Here is a 21,987-nt window from a genome sequence, read left to right on the forward strand (position 1 = left end):
ATTCACGAACTCATTGGGGACAGCAGAATCATCAACTGGATATAAAGAAAATAAGTGTTAAGTTGCATTGTATACAGTATTCTGGAACCCCCTTGCTTTTTTGGCAGTCAGCAGGGAACTTGGATTCAGATTTTTAAAAAATCATAACATTTTCAGATATTATCAGTGGAACACATTCTTTAGCTATTAAAATCTAGGTTACTAAAGAACACATTCTTTAGATATTAAGGTCTAGATTACTAAATGATAAAAACAGAGTTTTTGAAATACAGACTTGAACACTAGCGTCTTTTAAACAAATGATTTAGGTTTTCATTTTCTTTTTTTCCATTTATTCATTCACTTTTATTTTCAACATTGTGGCAAAAACCAACGGGTTTTAGAGTATCAGGGAGGGAAGACAAAGGAGCCGGGGTCTCTGTGGAATGACACATGCTGCGGCAGAGTCATCAGATGTGGGGGTACATTACGAACCTTTTTGGAGAAGCTGAGACATGAGACAGGAAGGCACATTTCATGCAATTATAGTCTGTAGTGTTCTAAAATTTTCATTTAGTGAAGCTGATGATAGTTTCCTAGTAAGTTCTAGGGTATAATATAGTTTATAAAGCCTAATTTTATTATTTAAAGATACATTCAACTTTCAGAATTCAAGGGAAATAAAGGCAATGCTCAGCGTTTTAGGGAGATGTTAAGCCCAAAGCTTAAATGACATACCTGTGGTTGATGGCAGAATTGCTGCTAATTTTTGTCACAAATTTTTACTCAAGTATTCTTAATAGGAGAGGTGTGTATAAACCTGCCTTTCAAGATAATCCAGGGAACAATTATAAATTTATGCGGAGATTTATGTTTTATCTGAAGAAATTTAAATATTCATGTAGATATTTCATTCTATAGAAATTATTTATGGCCTTCTCTTTTTATGCTTATAAGCATGTTTTTTTTTCGTTTGTTTGTTTGCAAAAGGTGCTTGTTTGAGGAACTGTCATTTGGAATTTGAGGAAATGAACGGAATGAAAGCCCAGGATTACCGAGACACACGTTAGGAGTATGAAATCTTGCACCCCACTCCTGTTGAATCGGAAAGGCTGGGATGGGAGCCCAGACAGTTCCACTGTGTGCTAACATTTGAGCACTGCTATCATCAGTGAATAAACGCTGCTTCCCGAGCCACAGGTTTCTGCTTGCTACCAGCTCTGGGTCCCCAGAGCTCTGTCACCTCCTTCTCTGAAAGCACAGGTTGCTCCCTGGCTGTGGGTGGCTACACAGACAGTGGCAGGGAAATTGTGTTCCAAGGTGGCACATTACTGTATGGATATTGGGAAACAGCACATTACCCGACTTGAATGTGTCGTATCCTATTTGATTATATACCTTCTATAAAACCTAATAAAGAAAAAAACAAAACCAAAAAAGAAAAATCACCTTAGGTTGTTGTCCTAGAAATATTTAAAAAGAAATCAGCGTTTTATTAAAGAAAATAACAGCAGGGAAATAAATCTACTTGAACCGTGTTGATGTTAAATATATTACATTAGAAGGAATTAGTTATAGTGAAGTGAAGATAGGTAGAAAATATTTTAAACTTCAATTTGAGAAGAAAGGATTACCATCTTTGTCATTTCAAGATATTGTGTCTTTGTATCTTTTCACTAGAGGTAGTACTTTGGAAGTGATTGTTTTAAAAAAAAAAAGATGCTTTGTCTATATAATTTGTGCATACTTTTTCCTGACCATGAAATTAGATCATACTTATATGGAGAAAGACAGCTAGTGCCCACCCTGCCCCTTCCTCAGCAGAGGATATTCTAATTGTTTATCTAAATTGTTCTTTTGTAGTACACAGTTAAATGAGAATTATTATTGCAGCTGAGTAGTGACTTCATTTTAATATGCTCCAAAATATTGATTGGAGAGCAGGCTGTCATAGGCAGAACACTAAGCTGGTTAGTCTGGACATTTTGACTTAATATTGCGTGTAAAACGAAGGTTTTGCAGTGGTAAATGAGATATTGAGGTTTCTTCCTCAGAGGAAGCTTTTAGCTTCCTCTAAAAGCTACGGCCTGTATTTGCTTGAGATCCCCTTAGCGGCTCCATAAACATAATTTCTAAAACTTAGACATACACACTGTTGTGCGTATTTCAGATTTCATTGTCTCCACACAAAGCACTTCCTTTGAGATGAGAATATTCTGGTCACTAGTGCCCTTGCTTTAAAAGTCTGGTCAGTGGGTTCTCCTGCGTGACTCCCAGAGGAATCATGCAAACACTTGCCGAGCAGTCGCTGGTGTTAGGACCTTATGAAAGGTCCTTCTCTGCCAAGCAGGGTGACTCTGTGAGACTCTTAGCACTTTTGAGGCAACCTCCTAAGACGTGGGGAATTTTCATATTGGGCCTGGGATCTTTAGGTAATGGACAGTTGCTACCCCTGAGCAGTTTGCCATGGAGTCCTAGTACTCATGTTGGACATAGCTCTCTGAGTTTTTTATTGCCTTGTGTGTGCAGATTTTTTGTTGCTCGTAGATGTAAATATAAGGCATCAGCAGATGTGTATATAGCAGGTCCTCTCGTAATGTCCCGTTATAACTTAACTTTTGTTTGTAACAGTTAGCCTATGGCAAAACTGGTTTCATTATATGCCATTTCACCTAAAGTTGCAGAACCTATTGATGACATTAAATGAGGACTTACTGTACACGAGTGTTTTACCATGCTCGTGTTGTATACCCATGGTCTTTTCTCCTGCAAGGCGTTCCGTTGTGTGTGTTTTCGTTGAGTCTGTGTCTCACCAGCTGGTGTACTCGCTCTAGGTGGAGATGCAGACACACCCTACTGAATTATTGGAGTCTTACCCCAATCTGGCAGAGTCATGTGTAGCAGTTAGTATATTGATGTGCTGACAGGCATGTCTTGGCAAATGGTGAGTGACCTGTGGGTGTGGAAGAAGCGCAGCTGTGGTTAAGATACTGGGCTGGAAGCCCCTGTTCCACAGTTGTGTTGTTATTGTAGCTTAGTACCCCAAAGAGATTCACTTGTCGTTTCTTAGAAATCATAGCTCTAAAGTCAGATAATTATTTTGTGATTTTGCTCTCATTTTTTTACATCTTCTGGATTGGAAGTTTTGAAGAATTTGGCAGCTTGCTCAGATATGGTCTAGATAGAATAAGCTATTAAAGACTTATTGTGAGCATGACTTGTGTGGCTCAGTGGGTTGGGCATCGTCCTGAAAAACCAGAAGGTTGCCAGTTTGATTCCTGGTCAGGGCACATGCCTGGGTTGCAGGTCAGGGTCCCAGTTGGGCGTGTGAGAAGCAACTGATTGATGTTTCTCTTGCGTATTGATGTTTCTCTCTCTCCCTTTCTCCCTTCCCTCCCCTGTCCAAAGCCAAATAAATAAAATTAAAAAAAGACTTATTATGAGGCTGGAGAGAGTCTTTATTCCTTTTATTTTGCTAAGGTATGACAATATTAGAGCAGATGGAAGGCTAGAGTTAGCGATTCATGTGTGTGAAAACTTCATCAGCCAATTGGCCAACTCTTAATAGTAAGACAGGAAGAACCACCCACGTTTCCACTTTGGATTCAAGTCACAGAAAACAGGTTTCCTGCAGAAACCATTTGGCTTTAACAAGTGTACAGAAACTTCTTCGATCAGATTGATGTTTTCGTCTTCATTGTGCATGTATTTCAAATTAATTATTCCTCTCTTTTCAATCCATAGGTTCAGTTTCAAATTTGAATCTCCTGTAGTACTGGCTGTAACGTAATTTCCAAGATATTTTTATAAGAAGTAGATCAAAAGGACTGTACTTTCAGGTAAGGATCTAATTTTACTTTATCTGAATAATACACAGCTACTTTGGCAGGAGTCTAGAGTTACTTTTACCTTCTTTCACATGGATCAAAGTCTAGGTGAATTTTTTTAAAAGATGGCAAATTGAATTCTCCAGATAGGTTTTCACACGTTGGGGATTACCTAAGAGGTGTTAATGGGGTTGGTTACTTAAGACGTTTAGAGAAGCAGTATGTGATGGCAGTTCACACACACACACACACTCTTAAAGTGGCTTGTAAAACTGTGTTTAAGTGTTTTTTTTTTAAGGGAAGGAAATCTTCTTTTAATATCTGCCATTTCCCTCCAAGGTTGATGAATTGATCTATCATTTGCCTGTCTGTCCGTCCATCCATCCATCCATCCATCCATCCATTCATCCACCGATCCACCCACTCATCCATCCATGTCTTTAATGTGGATGGTTTTAAGGTTAATATCTCTACTTTTGTGACATCCCAAAGTACTTGTAATAGTTCTAGACATGAGAGGATTAGAGAAAATGTCTGTACTTGAAATAGTTTACAGTTCACAGGGTTAGTACTTAGACATGAAGTTTCCCCAGGAGGAGAGGGAACTGTGCAGACTGAAACCAAACACTCCCTCCTCCATAGCCAAACTCCAAAAAAACCTACGCCCCCACTCCCACAAAAGCCAAAGCCCCCAAGGCAGACCCCCCCCAAACCTCATGTTGATTGCACAGAAAAAATTGTGCGGAGTTGGAATTGTCACAGTGTTTCTGGAAACAAATGAACGAACATTTCAGAGAAGTAATATATTGGCTTTTAAAGCAATTACCTAATTTTCCTAATTGATTTTGAGGTATTGAGTCTAAATTAGTTTTTATACCTCTTTAGGATGGTGATTTTCCAATTTTTAAATATGTGAAACTCAGTTTTAAATTATTGGCATTGTATGAAGAGGGGCTGTGGCAGTTAGCTCAGTTGGTTAAAGCGTCATCCTTTTACTACAAGGTTAGGGGTTTGATTCCCAGACAGGGCACATGTAAGAAACTACCAGTGAATGCATAAATAAGTGGAACAACAAATTGATGCCTCTTTCTCTCTCCCTTTGCTTCCTTTCGTTCTCTAAAAATCAATTAAAAATTTCAAAAATAACTTATTAGTAGTGCCTTGTAAGATGCCTTTTGTAGGAGATTTAGTTTCCTAACTATATTATTAGTTAATAGGATTTAGTCTGCAAAACATCAGCGCATCGACAAAGAGACAGCTGTCTTGGGAGAAGTTGGCTTGGGATTTATAACACAGTACAGATGATGTGTGGACATAGTTTCCTTCCCGTGCGCGCTGGGATCAGCCTTAATCAGAACTTCGCAGCAACTTCTTCACTTCCCTCTACCATTCTTTGTAAAGCTGGGTCTTGTTACTCTCTGCTTAGGATACTTCAGGGCTTCTGCATTGTCTACAGCACTGATTCTCAAACTTTTTGGTCTCAGAAACCCTTTATATTGTTAAATCATGGAAGCCACAAGAGAGCTTTTGTTTAGGTTGATTATATTCCTCACTATTTACTATATTAGAAATTACAGCGGAGAAAAATTTAAAACATGAGAAACACACAAGTTTGCATTTCCCTTGTGCAGAGTGATGACATCATCACAGTCATGCAGCTTCTGGAGAACGTGATGTACTTAAGAGGAAATAAGAGTGAAAAAGGCAAATGGCATGGTATTATTTTTAAAAGTTTGTTTTACTGAGGCATGACATATATAAAGTGAAACTCACCCTTTTTAGTGTATAGGTCTTCTCGGGGTTTTGACAAACGTGGTTGTATAACCACAATGAAGTTATAGAGCATTTTCGTTTCTCCAAAATGTTCTCCTACTCTTAGCCTCAGCACCCTCTGACCTGTTTTCTAGCCTTCTAGTTTTGCTTTTGCCTGAATGTTGTAAATGGAATAATACAGTCTGTAGACTTTTGAGTCTGGTTTCTTTCATTTAACATGATGCATTTGAGATTCATTCCTGCTGTTGCATGTATCACTAACTTGTTCCTTTTTGTTGCCGAGTCTTAATTCCAGTGTATGAATATACTACAGTTTGTCTGTTTACCAGCTGGAGGGAGTTCGGGTTGTTTCTAGTTTTTAGTGGCAATGTATCTTAGTAATATTATTAAAATAGTTTTGACCTCACACACCCCCTGAGAAGGTCTCAAGTACCTCCAGGGCCCTGACACCCCTCTCTGAGAACCTTTGGCTACTCTGAATACTTGCCAGGGTATAATGTGAGTGCCAAGATCTAGCTTAAGGTCTCCTCTGTGCGGGGCTTTCTAAGCCCTCTTCTCACCGTTACCCCTGTGTACCTTTGGGCCCCAAGGCTGGGCTGGCCACCACGTCTTGGTGCTGCTGCTCTGGTTTCCCTGCTGCTCAGTTGTAATTTGAGGCTGTGGTAAGGCCTCAAATTACTTCTTGAGGACAGTGCCCTTCCTCTCCATCCCAAGCACATGCCTGGCCATAGAAGATGCGGTACATGTTTGAATGAGTAAGTAATAGTTCCTTTACGTTTGTAAGGCGTTTACTGATTATAAGAGGCTTTGCCATTAACATTCATCCCTCATTTCAACTGTGCGAAGTATTACACCTAGCGCAAGTAATTTTTATATCTTATTTTTTAATCAGTTAAGGAAATTAAGTCTTAAAGTTGTGGTCTTAGCCAAATTGCACCTTAGAATAACCTGGGGAACTTCTGATAAATGTGTTAGTACCTCACCAACTGAGTCTGCACTGTGAACTTTCATGTGAAGAGAGAGAAGCACCACGGAGATTTGGGGAGCCGTGGTGTAGATGCTAGCATTTCCAGTCTGTGGAGGTACTCAGCCTGAAGACCAGAGCACTGAATCTGGAGCCAGGAGACCGTATTTCTATTTGGGCCCTGCGTGTGTTATTTGTGAATTGATAAACACTTGAGTCTGTTCTCGATTTTAAAGTGAGGATATGACCTTAAATTGTAGAAGCTTATTGTAGGGATCAAATTAGGTAATGTGTGCAAGGATTTATTTAAAAGATTAAAAAATCCTTTATAAACTATGTAATGCTTTCTAAAACTTATTTTTACTTGATTTTAGTCTAAAGTATTTATTGGCTAACTTTCCTTGGGGTTCATAAATTGCACAAATACAGTGGTACCTTGGTACTCGTTGTTAATTCATTTTGTGAAACTGATGTGTGGGGAGCAAGTGATGAGTGATGAAGCATTTTCTCTTGTGGGGAGTTGTTGTGACTGCTACAAGTTCTAGCCTGTGTGATGAGACCTGAACAAGTGCCGGGCACTGCAATATTTTTTTCATTGTCAAAACATGATGGGTATTGAGTTGGACGCGGTCTGAAGCCAGCAAGCACTGAGGTAGGACTGTGTTGTATAAATACAGTCCTGTTGAAATGCAGTAATAGAATTATGGAGAGTAAAACCAAGAGGTCATTGGTTGCATACTTTCAATTTTTTGTGTATGTGTTTAAGTGCATAAATATGCATGCATGTAACATAAGTTATTTTTGGTTGTCTAAACATAGTCATGCTTTATGTTTTGTATTTTTTAACTTGACATCATGTCTTAGATCCTGACATATTAGCATACATAAATCCCTCATTCCGTTGTAGCTGCTTAATTTTTTTCACGTATTTTTCATATTGCTAGACATTAGCCTGCTTCCAATTTTTTACTTTTGCAAAAAAATGCTAGTGAACATTCATTCTTAGCTCTTTTTAAATTAAAATATTAGTTAATTCTTATTAAAAGATTTATTCTATTTTCAGGATATTGAGAGATGAAGTGGCAAATGTCTTGTGTATGCAATTTTAGACTTTATGCTCAAGTCAGAATAGAATTTAGAATTGTGATAAAATACACTAGGCTTGGAAGAATAAGTTTATATGGTTTGTGTAAATTTTGCTTGTTTCATTTTTGTGGTATTCTCATTTTACTCTTTGGATAGACTTTTGAAGGCTGGTGTGTGTATTGCTCAAGTTGAACTCCTAGGTGGGGTTGCTGCCTACTTTTCCCTTCAGTCACCATGGCAGCACAGCCGCGGTGGCCAGCGCTTTTCAGTGCTGGGCACTGTTCTGAGAGCGTCTTGTATACACAGTCGCATTTTTTCCTCACGGTAACCCAGCGCAGTTGGTGGTCTTCTGCAGGCTAAGCATGTAGAAATGATGAGGAGTCAAGTCACTTGTGAAGATTAGATTTAGGACTCAGAGGTTCTGCATCCGACCGTAGGGTCCGACTGTAGTGTTAGGGTTTTGCAGAATATGAGTTGGTGCTTTGCATCTGTGACATCATAGTTACTTTATAAATTATATTTGTATTCTTGCTTTTTAATACCAGTAGTAATTTAACATATGCAGCAATAGTCTCTACTCTGGAGTTCCATTTTATAGAAAGTATTTACAATAAAAGCAATATACTAATGTAATATAATACAAGCAAATCTTATTGGAATTTAATAATAAGAATGGTGTTTTAGAGTGAAAATGACCACTAAATGGGGAGTGATTTTGAATTCTATTAACTAATAGGATAACCTTAATAAAGTAATGTTATTTCCTCACTGACAAGTAAAGTGGGCTAAATAGTTCACTCTGTGCTTAATCTGCCATCAGTCCTGAGTAATATTAGCATGAGTAATAGATACTCGCTAGAACGTTTGGCTGGTGGTAATCTGGATTAATTTGCAAAATAGATTCTAGTAATACTTCCCCTTACCTGGAGTATTAAGGAGAACATTTCTGGAAGGGTTTGTTTGTTCATGAGAAATGAAGGGTTAAAACGATCCGTCCCTTTTGATAGAAATACCAGAAGACAGGGTCAGATTTTTAAAAACACACTGAAATGTATATTTTCATAATCTTATCATAGGCATAATTGAGTGTTTTAAGGAGCCATGGGTGGCTATTTCTCAATAATGATGATTATAAATGGAATTTTAGCAAATACAAGATGGTTTCACACATATTCTTTGTGTACTCCTTTGCTGCATTTCACTTGAATGATAAAATAAAATGGATATCTTTTCTTATTTTTAAAAAAAAGATTTATTTATGTATTTATTTTTAGACAGAGGGGAAGGGAAGGAGAAAGAGATGGAGAGAAACATCAATGTGTGGTTGCCCCTAGCGCACCTCCACTGCCTGCCTACAACCCAGACATGTGCCCTGACTGGGAATCGAACCAGTGACCTTTTGGTTTAATGACATGGTCTGTGTGAGGCCATGTGATGGTGCTTTGTAACCCTTACTCAATCTCTTTAATGAATGAGATTCCTTTTTAAATTTCAAATGTGGTATCTGCATGGTTGCAGCAGACCTTCGGGTGGGCTCTCGGCCTCACAGACTGATCTCTATTTTGTTAAGAAGTGAGAAAATGTTTGATGGACCACAGTGCAGACATTATCATACTGTCTCATGGCTGGTTTTTAGTTTGAGTATTCTTTAAAGAACTATTTTTGGCCCAACGCATATTTGCTGACTGACTGACAGAAGAGAGTAAGGGCATTGGCTACTTTCCTGCGTTGACATGCTCACTAAAAGTTAGTCTGGCACCACAGAGCAGGTCTGCATGGCAGGGAGGACCGTTCCTGTGGTGGTCCTGACTTCGAATCCATGTTGACATGCAGTAGAGTCCCATCAGTGACCTAGTGCAGTCCGCTCTAAACAGTACATTTAAGAAATGGTTGCAGACTCTTCTTCTCCTGTGTCTAGACCTTCTGATTGGCTCGGCCAGATCCGGAAACAGCGCTGTGCTTTACTGCCACCTGCTTGGAGCTCCTTTCTGAGATGACACATTCCACCTTTCGGAGGAATTCATTCCTCTTCCCAAAATTTAGTTTTTGTTATTTTAATTCATGTTCTGTACTTACATTTCCAGCTTTTAGAATTTAAATGCTCATGTACATTCTGTCCTAGTGACTAAGGGGTATTATGTAAGGATTTTCTTCCCCTCTTTTAATATGTGGACATTACATTCCTTGGCCTAGTATTTGTTTTTGCATCTGTATTTCAGCGTAAGCCTAACAAGTTCATTCAAGCAGTAGTTGAATGAGGTTAAGTGGTAATATGGGTGTTTGGCAGGGGATGGCCATAAACACTTCTCTTTAAACACAGAATGGCCTGGGGTGTCTGTAATACTCAGTTGCATAATCACAGATTACACTCGACAAACACTGGAATGAGAACATGGGCCAAACGCATCTTCAGTGAGAAATTGCCCCACAGGATGGAGTCTGCTTTAGGAACCATCTGTAGAGTTCTTTTGAGTGTTTCCTTAGACAGTCGTAGTTAATATTATGCATTTAATTAGCATGTTTTTGGTTGGGTGGCTCTGAATAGTTTGTCAGGGTTTCCAGAGTTTCCTACCTAACACGTAAAGGAGGAGTAGGTTAAAATGTTACCAGTGTTTTAAATATGTGTTGTGCAGATTAAAAATTTCTTATCATATTTTCTTCTCTTTCTTTCCTCTCTTCTGGTATTTTTGTGATTTGAAAGCTGCTTTTCAATTGATACCCTCAGAAGTAATTCACTCTCTGGAGACTGGATGGAGTGGGTTTAGTATCATTGAATTTGACATGACTGGCAATGTGTCTGTTCAGAGCGACTTTACTATGGACGTGAGGAGCTGCTCTCAGGGGGTCTTGGACAATGCCCCACGGTACTGTGGGCAGGCCAAGAAATGAGATGAAATGCCTGTTACATGGGTAGAAAGGCCTTCTGGCTGTATTATTTATTATTGAACCTGATGTGAATTTTTTTAAAAGATTTTATTTATTTATTTTTAGAGAGGAAGGGAAGGAGAGAAGTAGAGAAATATCAATGTATGGTTGCCTCTCGTGAGTGCCCTGCTGGGAACTGGCCTGCAACCCAGGCATGTGCCCTGACTGGGAATCGAACCGCGATCGTGTGGTTCGCAGGCCCACACTTAATCCACTGAGCTACACCAGCCAGGGCTGATGTGAATATTTTTGAAAAAAAAATTTTACTTCCTTAATTTTGCCTTAATATTTTTAATATTTATCAGAAAATTGGATATATTCGAGATGGGACTCAGTGTTTCCATAGTCTTGACTTTTACTAAGTGCTTTTTTTTTTTTAACCACTTGTCCTTTAATTTACAAGTAAGAGTTTTAATTTTTTTGTAACTGTTACGTTTCTCATGTATTTTATTCATACTGGTTTTGTCTGTAATCTTGTTTTTAGAGCAGCCAAATTCAGTTGGAAATATTTCCTTGACAGAGGTCCCAAGTTGGATGCTATAGATTTTAGAAGTACTTACTTATTGTTTTAAATTTAATTAGTATTTTAGCAAGGTAATAATATGTCTGGTTTAAATAGTAAAAAGTAATACATCTTGAAAAGAAAAAAATCCTGTACTCCATTCTTCTTACCTCTCTTCAGAGGCAGCTGTTTTTAATTTTAATTTTATTTTTTAAAGCTGTTTCTTCTGGCATTTACTGCCATATATCTAAATAGTTTATTTTTACTTCTGCAGCTTGAGCTTTTCAATTCTAAGCATTATCCTCTGACTTCTTCCTACAGATGATGAGGATGTAGCTCCCTGACTTTTCTTTTACAGTCTGGCTTCCATGGTGTGGCCATCTGGGGACATCTTTTTGCCAACATTCTGGGGAGTCTCTTGGGGTTACTCTCCTCTGTGGGTCTTCTATTTGCTGGATTCTGTGTTATCATCTTTCTTTGTTTGTTACCTCACTTTGGTGGGAGACACATGGGTATAAACATAGAGTGTGTATGTGTGTGTATATATGTATATGCATATATACATATATGTGTATACACACACACACCAATATCTATGCATCCATGTATGGGATTCAAAATTAAAGTTTATTTTTTAATTGTTGGCTGCTAGTATGTAAGAACACACTTAGTTTTTTTATATCAACATTGTACTGTGCAATCTTGATAAATACATTTATTAGTTCTAGTAGTAGTTTTGTGGATTCCTTGGAATTTTCTACGTAAATGATCTTATGATCTACAAATACGTTTTAATTCTTTCTTTCTGATTGTTATGCCTCCTTTCTTTTTCTGACCTAACTGCAATGGCTGGAACCTTCGGTGTAGCATTGACTGGAAAGTGGTCAATGTGAACCTTCTTGCCTTATTTTTTCATCTCAGGGAAACAATTCAGTCATTCAGCTTTAATTGTGATATTAGTTTTGCAACAATTGACCTTTCTAAGGAAACTGTAGGCCTGGGACGTGACTGCCCACCGTGGCCTGCCCAGTTTTGAAATCATGATGAAACCGCCCTGTGTGGTGGCTTCCAGGCGCTGAGCTTCCCCATCCTGCCCTGTCGCCCTCTGAACTTGGAAGCTTTGCCACGCAGCCCCTTTCTTTTTGTTCACACTGTTTCCTTATGCTAGGCATTTAAAGTTTAAGTTCCCTGTTGAGAACTGTTTTAGCTGTAATCTGCAAATTTTGATGTTTTATTTTTGTTACCATTTGGTTCAAAATACTTCCTATTTTTAAAAAATTTTATCTTTGATCCATGAACTCTTCAGAGGTATGTTGTTCAATTTCCATATATTTGGATTTTTTCCAAATTGTTGTTATTGTTACTGATTTCTAATTTAATTACCTTGTGGTCAGAGAATATACTTTGTGTGATTATGATCCTTTTAAATTTATTGAGACTTTATAGCATACCACATGGTCTATCTTAGTAATGTCCCATGTACATTTGAATGTGTATTCTTCAGGTGTTAGATTTCCTATGAAATCTAAGTTCAGGCAGGTTCAAGGTGGTTGATAGTGTTGTTCAGATCTCCTTTGTCTTTGCTGATTTCATTTTTGTCTAATTATTAGTTACTACGATGGAACATACAAATCTCCTACTACGGTTATGTCATAGGCTTTTTCTTTCTTTAATTCTATTTTGCTTTGTGTACCTTACAGTGTATATACATTCATAAATGCTAAGTCTTCTTGATAAACTGTCCCTTTTTTAATTATAATGTTCTTTTTTTCTCTCCGATAATACTCTTTGCCTTAACATTAAAAGGTGGTTGGATGTTCTTCATGCGTGGTGGGGCTGGTGTTTGTGGTGTTCTACTCTGAGTCACCAGCTTGGGCCCTGCCGTTTCATTGGGAGTCTCCTGATGCCCATTTCTACTGATCTTTTCTCTCAGGTTGGTCAATGTCTCTGGAAAAAAGTCTTCTATAAATCTGACGGGGGCCCCATATTTTCAGTACAGAGACTCAGGCCTGGCCAAATCTCCTCCTTAGTGGCCTAACCAGTAAACGCCAGTCTCGTGCTTCTGAGTTGCTCATTCGTTGGGTTCGGAAATTAATTGGTCCTTGATGCAGACCCAGAGCCAATTCCCTGTTTTTTTAGCTTTACTGTTTACATAGTAGTGCAGTTTTACAGCCTTTCTGGTATTTTGCATCATGAGTCGACTTTTTCTTTTAGCTCAGTTGTCTTCCTGGTGACCTTCTCACCTGCATCTCAGCACTTAGGTTTTGCTAAATCAGTTCCTAGTTATGCATTGTTTTTCCATCTATCAGAATTTTGTAGACATCTCTCATATGCTATTATTTCTTCTCCCATTTTTTTTATTTGGCATTTTTGGGGGGAATGAAGGTAAGCATATATTCAGTCATCTACTTTTATCCTATAGGGACATTTTAGTTTATTCACATGAAGCCTTTTAATTAACGTACATTATTGTTAACCCAATGTTTAGGAAATGAAACACTCATTCAGTGTTATCTTTTGTTACATGTGGAAAAAAAAATGTGTGTGTGTGGGGGAGGTCCATTGTATTTTAGTGGTTTGAAAACTAATGTATTTCTTGCTATGGAATTCATTTATACTAGAAAGTGATAGTGGTGTTTACTTTATGCTTGGTTTGGTAAACATTGAGCAGTAATGTACACATTTTCCAGTTTACAGTTTTCATAGTACTGTTATTTTTTGTTGATGTTGCAGGGGGCTAAGATTGTATACAATGCTGTAAATGATTAGTTATATTTGTATTTTTTTTAAAACTTTTTAAAATTTATTTATTTATCTTTAGAGTGGAAGGGAAGGAGAAAGGGAGAGAAACATCAATGTATGGTTGCCCTTTGCGCATCCCCTGCTGGGAACTGGCCTGCAACCCAGGCATGTGCCCTGACTGGGAATCGAACCGCGATTGTCTGGTTCGCAGGCCCGAGCTCAATCCACTGAGCTACACCAGCCAGGGCCCATGATTAGTTATATTTGTATTTTGAGAATGTATTAATTGTTACTGTATTCTTCCAAATGCCTTCTTTTTAAAAGTAAGCACAATAAGTTTATTATGTAAAACAGAGATTTCCTTGACCTGAGTTACTGTTTTAATCTGGGTAAGTCAGTTAAATACATTGCCAGTTTTTTAACCTGTAAATTGGAAATACAAAGTTTACAGGATGTTAAGGGTGGGTATCTTACTTGTAATAGACAGGAAAGTGTTTTAAGAATTATAAAGTAGGACTTCTGTGTAATGTGGTATGTTGAGTAATTAACGTGTTCTCAAGCATTCAGGAATTAAGCTCCTTGTGTTTATGCTCTTTGGTAATTGAATGCCTCTTGCAAATAACTTCTAGTTCAATATTCTTCATGGTGTAAAACTTGTTCTGTGCTTTGTAAAATGTTGCTTATTTCGTGTTGCCTGTGTAGCCCAGGTTCAGCCCTGTGTGAAGGTTGAGTAGGCAACTGCCTAAATGCTGTTTATGTAAAGGATGCTCAGGAACTCATAGGTCTCTAAATTGCTCCATGTTCAACCTGGGAGTTTGGGGATGCTGTCTAAAGACTCCTGTTAAGTTGCCAGTATTATCATTAGAGAAGTTACACCTTGAAATGACATCTGTTTATGGTCTGCCCCATTCATTTATCTGGAGAGCAGGTTCTTAAGGAATAGGATATAGGTCCGTTTTTTGGAAGGGAGGGTAGAACATAGCTAAAATCTAGAGCAGAGCCAGGGTGGTGGGCCTTGATAGAGAGCTGTAGACAGCTGCTCGCCGTGGGAAGCAGGGAAATACTCTCAAGCAGAAGGGGCGGCTGTTTTGTAGTACTTTTAGAGCCGGCCCTATCTCATCTCTCAGCCATGATACTTCTATGGTTATGGTCATATTTAAGCATAAAATCCATGGCAATTGAATCTCGGAGATCTAATAAATACCAGCAACTTAGCAACATTTAAAAATAAAGTTTTATTTATTTATTTTTAGAGAGAGAGGAAGGGAGGGAGAAAGAGGAGAGAAACATCAGTGTATGGTTCCCTCTCACGTGGCCCCCACTGGGGACCTGACCCGCAACCCAGGCATGTGCCCTGACTGGGAATTGAACCAGCGACCCTTTAATTTGTGCTCAATCCACTGAGCTACACCAGCCAGGGCTTAGCAACACTTAATACGCATCTCATGTAAGCCTCGTAAAGCTTTTTTTAGATATGAGGGAAAATGGAAGTTTTCCTATTCTCAACTGGAAGAACTGGGGGAAAAGGATATTAATAAATGGCTATTTCTATCATCGCATAATTAACATTTAGACGAAGTTTAAAGTATTAATTGGTGTGTCACTTATTTAATGTTTGCAATCTTCCCTTCCCCTGCCTCTTTTGCTCTTGTGTAATTTGCAATCACCTAGATTATAGAGAAAATGATAAATTTATACTGATTTTGTCAATTTTGAGATAATAGTGTTCAATAATACATTAGAAATATTAAAAAAATAGAAAATAGACTCATCTCGCTGTGACCTTTCATGTTTGTTGACATAAGGTATAACTAGCTTCAGTGCTTGAAAAATCATGGGCATATTGGTTTGAGAAGCCGTTCAAGTACATTGCATGTGCTTTTGATTATTTAGTCCTAGAAGTATTCAAAATCTTTACTAAAAGGTTGCATTATTATTTAGTTACACAGACTGACTTTGTGGGCAACGGCAGTGTGATGATACTTTCCTAGATTTCTGACACACTTTGGTGGGTGCTGGTCAGGTTGCTCATTCTTGGTACCCTAGTCTCTGTGAGTGTATTTCTGGGATGGTAACCTCACCTCTTTTCTTTGTCCAATTCCTTCTTTTTGAATCCACGATACTCCTTGTGATTCTATGGAAAATAATTGCATGCGTACATATTTTTACTCCTTCACTCATCCCCCGCCCCCTCTCTGGCAAGCACCAGGCTGTTCTCTGTATCTGTGAGCTTGTTAGCAGATATGTGCATTTTAAGGGTAGGGCAGTACCATTTGGATTGTTTATTTCATTTTCTCATTCTTGTTGTTTTGTTCATCTTAATTTTTAAGGATTTTTTTTTTTTTTTAGAAAAGTCACCAATACTGAATAGTAAATGAAGACTGTTTTTGAATTGCTTGCATGTGTTTGAATGTCAAAATGTTTTTATTGTAAGAGGAAGCCAATCCTAGTTAACACTTTTCTCTGCTAATTAAAGTTTAGGCTTTTAATCAAGTTATACTTAGCAATAAATACATTACCGAGTTAGGTCATTGATGATGCTGGCCTTGTAGTGTATTTTCGCTAGGGGCAGGGCTACCAAAGGTCAGAGTTATGTGTGGTTTGGTATTGACACTATTGTTGTGTAAGCCAAGTGTTCTGGGTGGTGTCAGGCTAGCCTTCCTTCACAGGGGCAAAATCCAGACACAATAGGTTTGAGAATCTGGATAAGCAATGAGAATGGCATTGCTGTGGAAACTTTGTCCCACCTTTTGCAAATATGTAACAGAAAAGTAACAATAGCCTAAACAAATTTATATTAGAACAGTGTTCAGAGAATTAAGGAAGATTTGTTTACCCAGCAGCAGTCCAAAGGTGTGACTCAGGTTTGTCAGTTACTTAAGAGAACACCATGTTATTATTGACTTTTCTTTAGAATTCAGTAACAAAGGAATTACAGAAAACTGCGCTGAGCTGCTCTCTGGGTAAGAGTTTTTACTAGGAAGAGTAACTTGGTAGATGTTACAGCAAAGTAAATGCTTCAGTGTGTTTGTTAATTAAGATGCAGTCCCTGCTCTTACAGGTTGTTTTGTAGCCTCCTAGGGAAATCAGACACGGATATAATGACAATAGAGTGGTGAGTGCCCCCAGAGAGGCCAGGAGTTCAGAGGAGGGAGAAAGACTGTCAATTCTGTAGTGAGTGAGGGGAGCAGGCTCAGTAAGGCTTCCTGTAGGAAGTGGTATTTGAGAAGTGTCTTGCTGCTTCAAGTCTGTGCGTGCAAAGAGCTCTTCAGATTGAGGCATGGGCAAGTGCTGGGAATGGGAACTTCAGATTGCTACAGTGCCAACCCCGGGAAGTAAGTAATGATGATGGCAGCATTTATTGAACGCCTAACTTGTTCTAATTACTGTTTGTTTTAATTCATTCTCTCATAACAATAACACAGTAACCCTCTGGGGTAGATCATCCCCATTTTACAGACAGCAGACATTGATGTACAAGTAGGTTAAGAAACTTAAAAGGGTTAGGAAACACTTTCCAAATAGAACTTAGTAGAATTTGACCCCATACTGGTTCGGAGAGCCCACCCTGACTTGCTGTGTTATCCCGTGGGAAGTGTGGCAAAGGTAGGTTGGAGTTTCTTTCTGTAGAGCCTCAAGTGCCCACATGAATAATTTAATATATTGGAAGAGATATATTTTTTAATGGTTGTATGTGACAGTTTTTAACACATTCTCTCATTTCTTTCACTGTGCCATGTTTTGCTGCCTTTGGAACGCTTTTCCCACTTTACCTGGTTAAGCTCTGCACAGTCTTCAGTTCTATGCTCATGTGTTACCTTTTCTGTGAGGCTTTTCCCAGTTTGCTACGGAAGAAGGGATTCAGACTGTGGGTCCATCCTTTTTGTATCCCTGGTGGTAAGCTCATCTTTATTCTTGAATGAAGCTCAGATAAATCTCAACTGATTGAAAGGGAGAGTGGTGAATTTTAGACATCTTACTGACTTTTTTTATTGCTTTCTTTCTGAGTTGTATGTGCTCGAAATATCTAGAGAGGAGATAAAGTAATATCTGATACAACACCTTGATTGACTGGGTTTCGGTGAGCATGGCAGAGAGAGTATTCGGGATTTCGGGTTGTTGGGGATGGTTTGAGTCAGGCTGGGCTTTGGGCTGGGTGTGAAGCGGGGTGTAACATTGATATTGGCAGAGGGGACAGGGCATGTCCAGCTGAGAGAGCAGTATGAGCAGAAGGCAGAGATGGGGTCCCAGGTGAATCAACACCGTCTGCTTTGAAGCAGAGCCTCTTGGCTTCCTGCTACACCCAGTGGAGCATTTTGCAGCGCAGGGAGTCTCCTGAAGGCCCTGATTTTCTTTTAGCATCTGCCAGAGTGATGTCTGGGCCAGCAAAATATTTGCCTTATTGTGGTTTAAATTGAAGTTAAGTTCCTAACACTTAAAAATATAAAATTCAAATGCTTAAGATGACTTTTTGGTAGAAAAAGTGCTATTGAAGAAAGTAGGCCCATTTGGTCTACATTAAACTTACTGTCCAGAAATTCCTTAAAATTGTAAAACAAGTTACCCCCCATTTAACTGGCGTGTAGTCCGCCTGACTTGAGTTCCCCTGACTCTCTTCTTCAGACCAGGAGAGACTTGGATTGTGGTGATGGACTTGTGGGCGTGAGTCAGCCTCTTGCTCTTCATTGGAAGCCTCTGCCTGTGATGTCAGGGACTAAAGGTAGTGAGGAGAGGCAGGGTTCACTGGACTGGCGTCGAGGAGGAATGACGGAGAACTCTCTGGCGTGGAGGAGGAACGTCGTTCCAATAAAGGAGGGTGTTGGAATCCAGAGTGAGGGTGTCTGTGTTAGGAAACATCTCCCAACAATTGGAAAGCTTTTAAAGTGCTTTTGAGGCATAACCCAAAGTACTAAAAATGATGCCTTGAAACTACCCGTGCCCCAAATTGGAAAGCCGTACAAAGTTTGGGTTAAAAGTGGTCATGTTGTTAGAGGCACCCAGCAGGGAAGGAGCAGCAGCCTTCCCCAAGATGGTCAAGGTTCTAGCTCAGCACTTGGCGACTGATTGTTCAGAGGATCAGGACTCTACCTCTGGTAGAATGAAGGACTGCCGGGAGGGTGCGCCCAGCTCCTATGGGTCCGGCCTCATCCCAGAGTCCTCTCTAGACACAGTTGCTGTTTTTCAGTTTTCCTTTTCTGCTGAAGTTTTTAGGGCCATAGATGTTTACATGTAAGGTCCATGGGGGTGTGGACTTGGTCTTGTTCCCTAATATATCCCAAGGTCTAGAGTAGCATTATCAAACAAATATAAAGTGAGCCTCCATATATTTGAAACGTCTAGTCGCCATGTTAAAAGAAAGTAAAAAGAAAGAGACAGATAACTTCAATAGTAGATCTAACCCACATATCCAAAATATTATCATCTCAACATGTACTAAATATTGAAAAAGTTGGGACATTTTACCTTCTTTTGTTCATACCGACTCTTCAAAATCCATTGTATATTTTATACTTATGGTACATCTCAATTTGGACTGCTGGCATTTTATACAGAAGGATGGGGAGAGTAGAATTGTAGAAATATTGGGAGATAGGAAATCTCTGCCAAATGTTGTTGCGTATTGTTAAACCACTTTATATTCTATACAGAGATGATTTTTAAAAAGATTTTATTTATTTACTTTTAGAGAGAGGGGAAGAAAGGGAGAGAGGAAGAGAAACATCAATGTATGAGAGATACATTGATCACTTGCCTCCTGCACGCCCCAAGCTGGGGACGTTGACCTGCAACCCAGGCATGTGCCCTGACTGGGAATCAACCAGCTGCCTTTAGGTTCCCAGGCCAGCATTCAATCCACTGAGCCACACCAGCCAGGGCTGGACCATTAGCATTTTGAATGCTTAGTAGCCACATGTGACTCCTGCCTACTGTATTTGACAGTGTAGGTCTGGAACTATATCTGATATATAGAAGAAGAACAGTAAATATCTATTAAATTAAGGAAGAAGAAAGATAGGAAGGGAAGAAGGAAATGAAAGAAGTTCAAAGATAAGAAAACAGAGAAACAACATTTTACTTGTTTTTAGTTGGAACTGTCCCGCCAGTTCCTAACCAGAACAGCAGCTGAACGGTGCTTATTAAAATTTTAGTTTCAAATCATTTGCAAATATGTTCTTACTGATACATACCTTTTAGCAACATTGTTTAGCTAGGTCAAGTTTTACTGTCTTTAATTTACAGGCTTAGCCTGGTTAGATGAATTGTGTGGTTTAACCAGGATTAAAACTCCTTTGAGTCCCAGCTCACTACTTTCTCTTCCTACTATGTACCTTCTCATTGGTTTGTGTTAGGTGTGCCCTGTGAACACTAGTTGGTACTTCGATATGGATGGGTATTAGAAGGTAGGCTGAATTAATACCGCTAACGCAGAGCTCTTTAAAACTAGTAATTAAAGGCCACATCTTACCCCTGGCCAAGTGGCTCAGTTGGTTGGAGCATTGTCCGGTACACCGAAAGGTTGCAGATTTGATCCCCAGTTGGGGGAAAGTATGGGAGGCAACCGTTCGATGTTTCCCTCTCACATCGATGTTTCTTTCTCTTTCCCTTCCTCTGTCTCTAAAATCAGTAAAAACATAGCCTTGGTGAGATTAAAAAGAATAAATGCCACATCTTAGTGATCAGAGACATGTCTAAGTAGATAGCCAAGAGTGTTGTGTATGTAGCTTACTCTAGGTGTTAGGATCTTCTGAATTATAAAAGGCACCCAAAACGTGGTGAGTAAAAAGAGTATTTAGAACAAGATATGTGCACACATGTCTGAAACTATTGCTCTGTGTAACCATTTTACTTCTACAGACATTGTTCTCCAGTGGGAATGTGTCATCATTTTCCATTCTAGCACATGGAAGAAAGGTCCTGTCTCTTGCACAGTGAGAAAGTGACTTCACCAGTGTAATACCCCTCTAGTGCTTAAGTTATTAGATTTCGTGGCTTCTTTCTTGAGCCATTAAAATGGTTGGTTTTATTGTGTTTAACATTTAAACAAAAATGTAAAGCAGATACTTCTGGTGTGATTCAATTTGCTTTGTCTAAAATGTTGGAAAGGAATTAGTTTCTGGAGCATCAGTATGATTTTATGGAAATAGTACATTTCAACATCCCTTTGGAAAGCGGCCAACACTGATCACTTCTGTACCCAAATCCTGCTCTGCAGAGCAGTGTGCTAATGAGATCCGTGCACATATTATACAAGGTGTTCAAATATTTGACTTTGCGAGAAACAACTTCAGTTTGCAGAAATGGCATTTATTGAGAAAAAGATAGACCAACAATATAATTTTTTAAAATCCTCACCTGAGGATATGTTTCTTGATTTTAGAGAAAGGGGAAAGGGGCACACACGTCATTGTGAGAGAGAAGCATTGATCAGTTGCCTCCCGTACATGTCCCATGTGGGGATTGAACCCTAGGTGTGTGCCCTGACTAGGGATGGAACCCACAGCCTTTTGGTACACAGGACAACACTCCAACCAACTGAGCTACCCAGCCAGTACCAATATGATTTTAAGCTTTTTCCAAAGTCAGAAGATAATGCAAAATATTTTGTTCACTATTACTCAATTTAAGATAAGGTACCATGAATTAAAAGAAAATAAAGCAAATGTTATTCAATAAAAAATTGTATATGCAGGGACTTCCATGAAGATGGAAGCGTAGGTGGAAGCACTGCACCTTCTCACACAACCAAGTTTAAAAACAACAAATTTTTGGCATCAAAAACGTAGCCAAACCACAGAAAATTGAACTATATGGAAGTCTGACATCAATGAACCCTTCAGACAAACTGGTAAGAGGGGCAGAGCCAGCAGCAGAGTGGGGTCGGGCAGAAAACATCCACCAGACCAACAGGGGCGCATGACCCAGGCGCGTCAGCAGCCGTAGGCGGATCCCAGGTGTGGAGTAGGGGGTGGACCCATTGAGGGCTGACCACAGTCACACATTCCAGCGCAGATAAACTGGTGAAGGAGCGAAGCAGTGAGACAGACCGTGCAGGCCCCAGGGGCGGAAAGTGAGAGAGGGGACCGCCCCCACATACAGCGTCACAAACCAGCTACCTGGGTGGCCCCTCCCTGATGAATGCCCAAGGTGCCTCTCCTCATACGTAACAGGCACAAACAGATCAAAACATG

The 21,987-nt window shown here is 39.3% G+C and overlaps 1 protein-coding gene across 10 annotated transcripts in view; it reads left to right on the forward strand.

The window, feature by feature from the left end:
* Window positions 1–21,987, forward strand: part of SIPA1L1 (signal induced proliferation associated 1 like 1) — a 330,234-nt gene that overhangs the window by 28,745 nt on the left and 279,502 nt on the right. For all 10 annotated transcript variants that reach the window (XM_037127445.2, XM_037127433.2, XM_037127485.2 and 7 more), the window contains one exon: window positions 3,724–3,818. The gene's annotated coding sequence lies outside the window, so the exon portion shown is untranslated. The remainder of the gene's footprint in view (window positions 1–3,723; window positions 3,819–21,987) is intronic.

The sequence above is a fragment of the Artibeus jamaicensis genome, unplaced genomic scaffold (assembly GCF_021234435.1).
Source record: "Artibeus jamaicensis isolate MK-2021 breed Jamaican fruit bat unplaced genomic scaffold, CSHL_Jam_final contig_851, whole genome shotgun sequence".
Taxonomy (NCBI): domain Eukaryota; kingdom Metazoa; phylum Chordata; class Mammalia; order Chiroptera; family Phyllostomidae; genus Artibeus; species Artibeus jamaicensis.